The sequence below is a fragment of the Oncorhynchus nerka genome, linkage group LG22, assembly GCF_034236695.1.
Source record: "Oncorhynchus nerka isolate Pitt River linkage group LG22, Oner_Uvic_2.0, whole genome shotgun sequence".
Classification (NCBI taxonomy): Eukaryota; Metazoa; Chordata; class Actinopteri; order Salmoniformes; family Salmonidae; genus Oncorhynchus; species Oncorhynchus nerka.
Window position 1 is genome coordinate 22,019,131 of NC_088417.1, and position 12,365 is coordinate 22,031,495.

The following is a 12,365-nucleotide window of genomic DNA, read 5'->3' on the forward strand; positions in this document are numbered from 1 at the left end:
TTAAGCAAATACTAGTCCTGCTTAGGACAGAGTAGGGGTTAAGCAAATACTAGTCCTGGTTAGGACAGAGTTGGGGTTAAGCAAATACTAGTCCTGCTTAGGACAGAGTAGGGGTTAAGCAAATACTAGTCCTGCTTAGGACAGAGTAGGGGTTAAGCAAATACTAGTCCTGCTTAGGACAGAGTAGGGGTTAAGCAAATACTAGTCCTGCAGAGTAGGACAGAGTAGGGACAGTTAAGGGTTAAGCAAATACTAGTCCTGCTTGGGACAGAGTAGGGGTTAAGCAAATACTAGTCCTGCTTAGGACAGAGTAGGGGTTAAGCAAAAACTAGTCCTGCTTAGGACAGAGTAGGGGTTAAGCAAATACTAGTCCTGGTTAGGACAGAGTAGGGGTTAAGCAAATACTAGTCCTGCTTAGGACAGAGTAGGGGTTAAGCAAATACTAGTCCTGCTTAGGACAGAGTAGGGGTTAAGCAAATACTAGTCCTGCTTAGGACAGAGTAGGGTTAAGCAAATACTAGTCCTGGTTAGGACAGAGTAGGGTTAAGCAAATACTAGTCCTGGTTAGGACAGAGTAGGGGTTAAGCAAATACTGGTCCCGCTTAGGACAGAGTAGGGGTTAAGCAAATACTAGTCCTGGTTAGGACAGAGTAGGGGTTAAGCAAATACTAGTCCTGCTTAGGACAGAGTAGGGGTTAAGCAAATAATAGTCCTGGTTAGGACAGAGTAGGGGTTAAGCAAATACTAGTCCTGCTTAGGACAGAGTAGGGGTTAAGCAAATAATAGTCCTGGTTAGGACAGAGTAGGGGTTAAGCAAATACTAGTCCTGCTTAGGACAGAGTAGGGGTTAAGCAAATACTAGTCCTGCTTAGGACAGAGTAGGGGTTAAGCAAATACTAGTCCTGCTTAGGACAGAGTTGGGGTTAAGCAAATACTAGTCCTGCTTAGGACAGAGTAGGGGTTAAGCAAATACTAGTCCTGCTTAGGACAGAGTAGGGGTTAAGCAAATACTAGTCCTGGTTAGGACAGAGTAGGGGTTAAGCAAATACTAGTCCTGGTTAGGACAGAGAAGGGGTTAAGCAAATACTGGTCCCGCTTAGGACAGAGTAGGGGTTAAGCAAATACTAGTCCTGGTTAGGACAGAGTAGGGGTTAAGCAAATACTAGTCCTGCTTAGGACAGAGTAGGGGTTAAGCAAATACTAGTCCTGCTTAGGACAGAGTAGGGGTTAAGCAAATACTAGTCCTGCTTAGGACAGAGTAGGGGTTAAGCAAATACTAGTCCTGGTTAGGACAGAGTAGGGGTTAAGCAAATACTAGTCCTGCTTAGGACAGAGTAGGGGTTAAGCAAATAATAGTCCTGCTTAGGACAGAGTAGGGGTTAAGCAAATAATAGTCCTGCTTAGGACAGAGTAGGGGTTAAGCAAATAATAGTCCTGCTTAGGACAGAGTAGGGGTTAAGCAAATACTAGTCCTGCTTAGGACAGAGTAGGGGTTAAACTAATACTAGTCCTGCTTAGGACAGAGTAGGGGTTAAGCAAATACTAGTCCTGGTTAGGACAGAGTAGGGGTTAAACTAATACTAGTCCTGCTTAGGACAGTGTAGGGGTTAAACTCATACTAGTCCTGCTTAGGACAGAGTAGGGGTTAAGCAAATACTAGCCATGCTTAGGACAGAGTAGGGGTTAAGCAAATACTAGTCCTGCTTAGGACAGAGTAGGGGTTAAGCAAATACTCGTCCTGCTTAGGACAGAGTAGGGGTTAAGCAAATACTAGTCCTGCTTAGGACAGAGTAGGGGTTAAGCAAATACTAGTCCTGCTTAGGACAGAGTAGGGGTTAAGCAAATAATAGTCCTGCTTAGGACAGAGTAGGGGTTAAGCAAATACTAGTCCTGCTTAGGACAGAGTAGGGGTTAAGCAAATACTAGTCCTGCTTAGGACAGAGTAGGGGTTAAGCAAATAATAGTCCTGCTTAGGACAGAGTAGGGGTTAAGCAAATACTAGTCCTGCTTAGGACAGAGTAGGGGTTAAGCAAATACTAGTCCTGGTTAGGACAGAGTAGGGGTTAAGCAAATACTAGTCCTGCTTAGGACAGAGTAGGGGTTAAGCAAATAATAGTCCTGCTTAGGACAGAGTAGGGGTTAAGCAAATAATAGTCCTGCTTAGGACAGAGTAGGGGTTAAGCAAATAATAGTCCTGCTTAGGACAGAGTAGGGGTTAAGCAAATACTAGTCCTGCTTAGGACAGAGTAGGGGTTAAGCAAATACTAGTCCTGCTTAGGACAGAGTAGGGGTTAAACTAATACTAGTCCTGCTTAGGACAGAGTAGGGGTTAAGCAAATACTAGTCCTGGTTAGGACAGAGTAGGGGTTAAACTAATACTAGTCCTGCTTAGGACAGTGTAGGGGTTAAACTAATACTAATCCTGCTTAGGACAGAGTAGGGGTTAAGCAAATACTAGCCATGCTTAGGACAGAGTAGGGGTTAAGCAAATACTAGTCCTGGTTAGGACAGAGTAGGGGTTAAGCAAATACTAGTCCTGCTTAGGACAGAGTAGGGGTTAAGCAAATACTAGTCCTGCTTAGGACAGAGTAGGGGTTAAGCAAATACTAGTCCTGCTTAGGACAGAGTAGGGGTTAAGCAAATACTAGTCCTGCTTAGGACAGAGTAGGGGTTAAGCAAATAATAGTCCTGCTTAGGACAGAGTAGGGGTTAAGCAAATACTAGTCCTGCTTAGGACAGAGTAGGGGTTAAGCAAATACTAGTCCTGGTTAGGACAGAGTAGGGGTTAAGCAAATACTAGTCCTGCTTAGGACAGAGTAGGGGTTAAGCAAATAATAGTCCTGCTTAGGACAGAGTAGGGGTTAAGCAAATAATAGTCCTGCTTAGGACAGAGTAGGGTTAAGCAAATAATAGTCCTGCTTAGGACAGAGTAGGGGTTAAGCAAATACTAGTCCTGCTTAGGACAGAGTAGGGGTTAAGCAAATACTAGTCCTGCTTAGGACAGAGTAGGGGTTAAACTAATACTAGTCCTGCTTAGGACAGAGTAGGGGTTAAGCAAATACTAGTCCTGGTTAGGACAGAGTAGGGGTTAAACTAATACTAGTCCTGCTTAGGACAGTGTAGGGGTTAAACTAATACTAGTCCTGCTTAGGACAGAGTAGGGGTTAAGCAAATACTAGCCATGCTTAGGACAGAGTAGGGGTTAAGCAAATACTAGTCCTGGTTAGGACAGAGTAGGGGTTAAGCAAATACTAGTCCTGCTTAGGACAGAGTAGGGGTTAAGCAAATACTAGTCCTGCTTAGGACAGAGTAGGGGTTAAGCAAATACTAGTCCTGCTTAGGACAGAGTAGGGGTTAAGCAAATACTAGTCCTGCTTAGGACAGAGTAGGGGTTAAGCAAATACTAGTCCTGCTTAGGACAGAGTAGGGTTAAGCAAATACTAGTCCTGGTTAGGACAGAGTAGGGGTTAAGCAAATACTAGTCCTGCTTAGGACAGAGTAGGGGTTAAGCAAATAATAGTCCTGCTTAGGACAGAGTAGGGGTTAAGCAAATAATAGTCCTGCTTAGGACAGAGTAGGGGTTAAGCAAATACTAGTCCTGCTTAGGACAGAGTAGGGGTTAAGCAAATACTAGTCCTGCTTAGGACAGAGTAGGGGTTAAACTAATACTAGTCCTGCTTAGGACAGAGTAGGGTTAAGCAAATACTAGTCCTGGTTAGGACAGAGTAGGGGTTAAACTAATACTAGTCCTGCTTAGGACAGTGTAGGGGTTAAACTAATACTAGTCCTGCTTAGGACAGAGTAGGGGTTAAGCAAATACTAGCCATGCTTAGGACAGAGTAGGGGTTATGCAAATACTAGTCCTGGTTAGGACAGAGTAGGGGTTAAGCAAATACTAGTCCTGCTTAGGACAGAGTAGGGGTTAAGCAAATACTAGTCCTGCTTAGGACAGAGTAGGGTTAAGCAAATACTAGTCCTGCTTAGGACAGAGTAGGGGTTAAGCAAATACTAGTCCTGCTTAGGACAGAGTAGGGGTTAAGCAAATACTAGTCCTGCTTAGGACAGAGTAGGGGTTAAGCAAATACTAGTCCTGGTTAGGACAGAGTAGGGGTTAAGCAAATACTAGTCCTGCTTAGGACAGAGTAGGGGTTAAGCAAATAATAGTCCTGCTTAGGACAGAGTAGGGGTTAAGCAAATAATAGTCCTGCTTAGGACAGAGTAGGGGTTAAGCAAATACTAGTCCTGCTTAGGACAGAGTAGGGGTTAAGCAAATACTAGTCCTGCTTAGGACAGAGTAGGGGTTAAACTAATACTAGTCCTGCTTAGGACAGAGTAGGGGTTAAGCAAATACTAGTCCTGGTTAGGACAGAGTAGGGGTTAAACTAATACTAGTCCTGCTTAGGACAGTGTAGGGGTTAAACTAATACTAGTCCTGCTTAGGACAGAGTAGGGGTTAAGCAAATACTAGCCATGCTTAGATCAACACTCTCTCTCTCTCACACACACACACACACACACACACACACACACACACACACACACACACACACACACACACACACACACACACTGCAATCTACATTCTGCAAAACCACAGTCTGTGACGCACATAGCTCCCATGACCAGGTATGTAGAAATGACTAGTTATCCTTTAATACTGTGAGGTAGCAGGTGTAATACCACCCCTACACTCACTCTAATCTTTACAAAACTCTCCTCTCCTCTCTTCTCCTCTCCTCTAGTCCCCTCTCTTCTCTTCTCCTCTCCTCTCATCACCTCTCCTCTCCTCTCATCCCCTCACCTCTAGTCTCCTCTCCACTCCTCTCCTCTACTGTCTCAATATAATCTATCATTAAGACACAGAAACACAGAGACACCTAGCTAATTCTGGAGCCATCTTCTGAACACGGCAACAATAAAATGTAAAGTTCAAACCCCTGTGTTTTTAGGAGACTGTCCGGGGAGAGACTCTGTTACCCTGTAATTACTGTCTTCAACATAATCACAGAGCAGGTATCCCATCAGGCATTCCATCGCTGCTGGCCATGAGCTAATCGCATGTCCTCCCTTTCTTCAAGGTTTCACACAGCAGACATGGTATATCTGCCGAGAAGGAGAAACTATTCATGTAGTTGATATTTGAACTAACTTTGCTCTCAAAGATATGAACACATTTATCCAGACACACATGAATGCACACACACACACACACACACACACACGCACACACACACACACACACACACACACACACACACACACACACACACACACACACACACATCCTTTTAGGGTACTGTAAGAGGTCCTACTTGTGACCTAATTTCCTCATTTGTGGCCTGAGAAAATTACAAATTAACTTAAGGTTTGGCACTCTTGTCTAATTAGAGGGACTCTCCAAATGAACCAAAGCCTTTGTGCTTTTTAAACAGACACACTGACTGACAGCTGTCTAGAGTTTATCCCCCTCTCCTACAAAACTACAGTAGAGAAACAGAGAGAGAGAGAGAGAGAGAGAGAGAGAGAGAGAGAGAGAGAGAGAGAGAGAGAGAGAGAGAGAAATGCGAGAAGGTATGACAGACAGAGAGAGAGAGGAGAAATAGGGGGGAAACAAGTGTGCAGAGTTAAAAGTGTACATTTTAATTGGATTTCAATACAAACAACAGTCAGACCTAATTAACATGGTTGTAGATTAGCGTCACAATATTCCTTCATCAAATAAACATGTTGTCACGCACACCAAGACGCTAGGAAACTGAAACGCACTAGTCACGCCAAGCCATTAACTTCCTGGGAGAAAATTAAAACAATTACAGAAAGTGACTCAACGTATAAAAATGGTCCAAAATCATTATTTCAACAGATTTGTATTTTTTTTTACCAAGTCTGGAAACAGATACACAATTACAATCAGGACTCATTTCCCCCAAAAGTGACTCACTATGTACATGAATCACTCACTACTCAAACCTTATTTCATCCAAAACTAATTTCACCAGACCAAAGAAGAAAGAAACCGAAAAGCATGTGTTTCATTTAAACTACCAATAATGGTGAGACAATCAAGGTTCATTTTCCCAGACATCATTTTATAGTCTATGTTCTTCTCTGCCTGGATGGTGTATTATCAGTCCTGAACAAGAGAAGGTCACTGTGTGTGTGTGTGTGTGTGTGTGTGTGTGTGTGTGTGTGTGTGTGTGTGTATGTGTGTGTGTGTGTGTGTGTGTGTGTGTGTGTGTGTGTGTGTGTGTGTGTGTGTTCTTGCCTGGACTTCAAAGCGAAACCGAGGGGACCGAGAGGTCAATGACACCTCAGTAGAGCAACAACAAGACCAGAGTCAGCAGTCACACACACTTAATTCATCCTTACTGAAAACACACACACTTAATTAATCCTTACTGAAAACACACACACTTAATTCATCCTTACTGAAAACACACACACTTAATTCATCCTTACTGAAAACACACTCTTAATTCCTCCTTACTGAAAACACACACACTTAATGCACACACACTCTTCTTAAAGCTAAGAGGTGTAGAGCTCAAGAGAGACAAGAATTTGCTTTGCTATGAAATTCTGTACCTTGAATGTGGTGATGAGATAAAAAAAATGAGCAATGGATTACGAGTGGCCAGCAATACACAATGACCAGTCCACAGTTAGGATGAAATGGTCTGTGGAGATATTCAGCAAAACTGGAGGAAGTCCCTCGTATGAAGAATACTGTCCACTTAGTCTATCTGAAAGAGTACTCTGCTTTGGCTTTGTAGTAAAGACCCTTCATAGTTCTAACACTCTGCATTCACAACCAGGCTCTACACCGCTCAGGCCTCCTGACATTGGGCAAATTCCACCAAGCATTGTCTGATCTGTGTGTGTGTGTGTGTATGTGTATGTGTGTGTGTGTGTGTGTGTGTGTGTGTGTGTGTGTGTGTGTGTGTGTGTGTGTGTGTGTGTGTGTGTGTGTGTGTGTGTGTGTGTGTGTGTGTGTATGTGTGTGTGTGTGTGTGTGTGTGTGTGTGTGTGTGTGTGTGTGTGTGTGTGTGTGTGTGTGTGTGTGTGTGTGTGTGTGTACCAATGCATGTGTGTGTCTAGTCTCTATTTAGTTTCTCACCACTAATACATCAGTAGGACTGCTGACACCTACAGCGTTTATAATACATACTATGTCATACACACACACACACACACACACACCCATTCCTCCCTCCTTCACCGCACATTGCTCTTCCTCTACACTCCCAGGAAAATAGTCCTACGTTTTTTTCTGTCTTTCCTTTTTAAAGCAAATAATTAAAGATGATTTGGCGGCTGTGGCCAGACCAGCAAAGAACAGGATATGAGAGGGCTAGCATTAACTAAATACTGAACTTCTCTGGGGATATCTGGAAAAGCCCTTATACTGTAGCTTCCTCCCCTCACAGTGAGCCTGATACATAGACACAATATTAAACATGATCAGTAACCTAGTAGTAACCCTAGTAGTAACCTATTAGTAACCTATTAGTAACCCAGTAGTAACCCAGTAGTAACCTAGTAGTAACCCAGTAGTAACCCTAGTAGTAACCCTAGTAGTAACCTAGTAGTAACCCAGTAGTAACCCTAGTAGTAACCCAGTAGTAACCCAGTAGTTACCCTAGTAGTAACCCAGTAGTAACCCTAGTAGTAACCTAGTAGTAACCAAATAGTAACCCTAGTAGTAACCTATTAGTAATCCAGTAGTAACCCTAGTAGTAACCTAGTGGTAACCCAGTAGTAACCCAGTAGTAACCCTAGTAGTAACCCAGTAGTAACCCTAGTAGTAACCCAGTAGTAACCCAGTAGTAACCAAGTAGTAACCCAGTAGTAACCCTAGTAGTAACCCAGTAGTAACCCTAGTAGTAACCCAGTAGTAACCCTAGTAGTAACCCAGTAGTAACCCTAGTAGTAACCCAGTAGTAACCCTAGTAGTAACCCAGTAGTAACCCAGAAGTAACCCAGTAATAACCCTAGTAGTAGCCCAGTAGTAACCCGGTAGTAACCTGGTAGTAACCTGGTAGTAACCCAATAGTAACCCAGTACTAACCCAGTTCTAACCCTAGTAGTAACACAGTAGTAACCCTAGTAGTAACCCAGTAGTAACCCAATAGTAACCCGGCAGTAACCCTAGTAGTAACCTAGTAGTAACCCAGTAGTAACCTAGTAGTAACCCAGTAGTAACCCTAGTAGTAACCCGGCAGTAACCCTAGTAGTAACCTAGTAGTAACCCAGTAGTAACCCAGTAGTAACCCAGTAGTAACCCTAGTAGTAACCCAGTAGTAACCCTAGTAGTAACCCAGTAGTAACCCAGTAGTAACCTAGTAGTAACCCAGTAGTAACCCAGTAGTAACCTAGTAGTAACCCAGTAGTAACCCAGTAGTAACCTAGTAGTAACCCAGTAGTAACCCTAGTAGTAACCCAGTAGTAACCCTAGTAGTAACCCAGTAGTAACCCAGTAGTAACCCTAGTAGTAACCCTAATAGTAACCCAGTAGTAACCCAGTTCTAACCCTAGTAGTAACCTAGTAGTAACCCAGTAGTAATCCAGTAGTAACCCTAGTAGTAACCTAGTAGTAATCCAGTAGTAACCCAGTAGTAACCCTAGTAGTAACCCTGGTAGTAACCCTAGTAGTAACCCAGTAGTAACCCTAGTAGTAACCTAGTAGTAACCCAGTAGTAATCCAGTAGTAACCCTAGTAGTAACCTAGTAGTAATCCAGTAGTAACCCAGTAGTAACCCCAGTAGTAACCCAGTAGTAACCCAGTAGTAACCTAGTAGTAACCCAGTAGTAACCCTAGTAGTAACCCAGTAGTAACCCAGTAGTAACCCTAGTAGTAACCCTAGTAATAACCCAGTAGGAACCCATTAGGAACCCGGCAGTAACCCTAGTAGTAACCCAGTAGTAACCCAGTATTAACCCAGCAGTAACCCTAGTAGTAACCCAGTAGTAACCCTAGTAGTAACCAGTAGTAAACCTAGTAGTAACCCTAGTAGTTACCCAGTAGTAAACCTAGTAGTAACCCTAGTGGTAACCCAGTAGTAAACATAGTAGTAACCCAGTAGTAACCTAGTAGTAACCCAGTAGTAACCTAGTAGTAACCCAGTAGTAACCTAGTAGTAACTCTAGTAGTAACCCAGTAGTAACCCTAGTAGTAACCCGTTAGTAACCCAGTAGTAACCCTAGTAGTAACCTAGTAGTAACCCAGTAGTAACCCAGCAGTAACCCAGTAGTAACCCAGTAGTAACCCAGTAGTAACCCTAGTGGTAACCCAGTAGTAAACATAGTAGTAACCCAGTAGTAACCTAGTAGTAACCCTAGTAGTAACCCAGTAGTAACCCTAGTAGTAACCCGTTAGTAACCCAGTAGTAACCCTAGTAGTAACCTAGTAGTAACCCAGTAGTAACCCAGTAGTAACCCTAGAGTAACCCAGTAGTAACCCGAGTAGGAACCCAGTAGTAAACCTAGTAGTAACCCTAGTAGTAACCCAGTAGTAAACCTAGCAGTAACCCTAGTAGCCTACATACTGTGAGTGAAAACACCTCACACCCTGTTGATACACACTTCTCTCGCCCCCTCTTTCCCTCTCCAAGGGATAGTTAATTACACTCTTGCATATTCATGAGGACAGATCTCATTACTGTGTTTGTTTTAGTCACAGCTCATGCATATTTAATGAGCCTCTTATTCCCTAACGAGGCTTAGCAATGGCCTTGTTACCAAAACAATAAATCACCAGCAGGAAGTCTGCATATACACACAGCGCTAGTCACAACACATCTGGAATACAAACACAGATACAGTATATACCCTCATACCATCATATACACACAGCGCTAGTCACAACACATCTGGAATACAAACACAGATACAGTATATACCCTCATACCATCATATACACACAGCGCTAGTCACAACACATCTGGAATACAAACACAGATACAGTATATACCCTCATACCATCATATACACACAGCGCTAGTCACAACACATCTGGAATACAAACACAGATACAGTATATACCCTCATACCATCATATACACACAGCGCTAGTCACAACACATCTGGAATACAAACACCGAAACAGTAGATGCCATCATCTACTGATGATAGAGATAGAGGAGAGGAGAACAGATGAGGGAGCAGGAGAGAGGAGGAGAGAGGAGGAGAGGAGGTGAAGAGAACAGATGAGGGAGCAGGAGAATGGACAGACAGATCATTTCAAATGACAGGTAGCCATAGAGATGCTTGTCAAATCAAATGTTATTGGTCACATACACATATTTAGCAGATGTTATGGCGGGTGTAGCATAATGCTTGTGCTATTTATTTGTGGCCAACAATGGGTCAGTCAGACACACAGAGCTCATCTGACCAGCAGCATCCCTCAAGGTAAACCTCCTAACCCCACTATCACCTCAACCTCACACACAGGATTGTATTAGTTGTATGGCGCGTCTTGACAGCCATCCCTTCTGTATGGTGATGAGAACGTCTAAACAGCACAGCCAAACGGAGGTGATTTTATTCCCTTTTGTCCAGACATTGACTTTTCAGCAGAATGGCTTCCTTGAACTTGTCAAAAATCTGGAGGGGATCTGAGAGAAATAGTTAATGAATTTAGAAAGACCTTAGATTAGAGAGATGTCATTGTTTCTACAGTTTCCTTTACCCTGGTAATAAAGCAGCCACAACAGCAACATTGTCCTCTACCACATCTCCAGCTGCTTTCCACCAACACATTCATTTATTATCTTTTTAAATCCAGGTAGGTATTTGAAAACTAGAGGTCAACTGATTAGTCGGAGTGGGCGATTAATTAGGGCCAATTTTCAAGTTTTCATAACAATCGGAAATCTGTATTTTTATACACCGATTTTGCCAATTTAAATTTTTATACACCTTTATTTAATCTTTATTTAACTTGGCAAGTCAGTTTCTTACATAGCACATATTGCACTTTTACTTTCTTCTCCAACACTTTGTTTTTGCATTATTTAAACCAAATTGAACATGTTTCTTATTTATTTGAGGCTAAATTGATTTTATTGATGTATTATATTAAGTTAAAATAAGTGTTCATTAAGTATTGTTGTAATTGTCATTATTACAAATAAATAAATCGGCAGATTAATCGGTATCAGCGGTTTTGGTCCTCCAATAATCGGTTTCGGTATCGGCATTGAAAAATCATATTCGGTCTATTGAAAACACAGTCACCTTCACAATGACGACCTGGAGATTCACAACATGCAGCATCCATCCTAACAACAATACAAAACATTACCAGTGACCATCACTCTCTAAAGGACTCTCCTAACACACTAACAAGATATATGACTGTAGAACATATATTGGAGATGTTAACCTGGCAGCTTTAAAGTGAAAGCCCCTCTCTCTCCATTCAGGCGTCGGAGCACAGGAAAAACTATCCTTGTTTAGATCGCTAGCCCTGATTGGTAGAAAACTCTTCGCACCCACTGCCCTCTCAACTCCTTTCCCTCTCCTCTCCTTCTCCTCTCCTCCTCCTCTTCTCTCCTCTCCTTTCCTCTCCTCCTACTTTCCCGAGTTACGGGAGCTGGATGGCTGAGAACCAGGAAAATCCGAGAACAGCTGAGTTTACATCATAGAGAGAGAGAGAGAGAGAGAAAGAGAGGGAGAGAGAGAGAGAGAGAGAGAACGAGGGGGAGAGAGAGAGAGAGAGAGAGAGGGAGAGAGAGAGAGAGAGAGAGAGAGAGAGAGAGAGAGAGAGAGAGAGAGAGAGAGAGAAGGATGGGGGAGACTCTATTTGACCTGAACCTGCTAATGACAAGCATCTAAGACCCACAGGGTCTTACAAATCAAGTACAGAGCCAAACTACTAATACGTGCACCAACACACCCACCCACCCACCCACACGCACCAACACACCCACCCACCCACACGCACCCACCCACACGCACCAACACACCCACCCACCCACACGCACCAACACACACACACACACCCACACGCACGCACGCACCCACCCCCACACGCACCCACCCACCCACCCACACGCACCAACACACCCACCCACGCGCACCAACACACCTACCCGCCCACCCACACGCACCAACACACCCACCCACCCACCCACCCTTTTACCACCGACACACACCCACCCACACGCACCCACACACCCACCCACCACACGCACCCACCCACCACAGGCACCCACCCACCCACACACACCACCACACACACACCACCCACCCTCCCACCCAAACGCACCCACCCACCCACCCGCACCCACCCACACACACACACACACACATACCCTCCCACCCAAACGCACACACCCACACACACCCACACACACCCACAG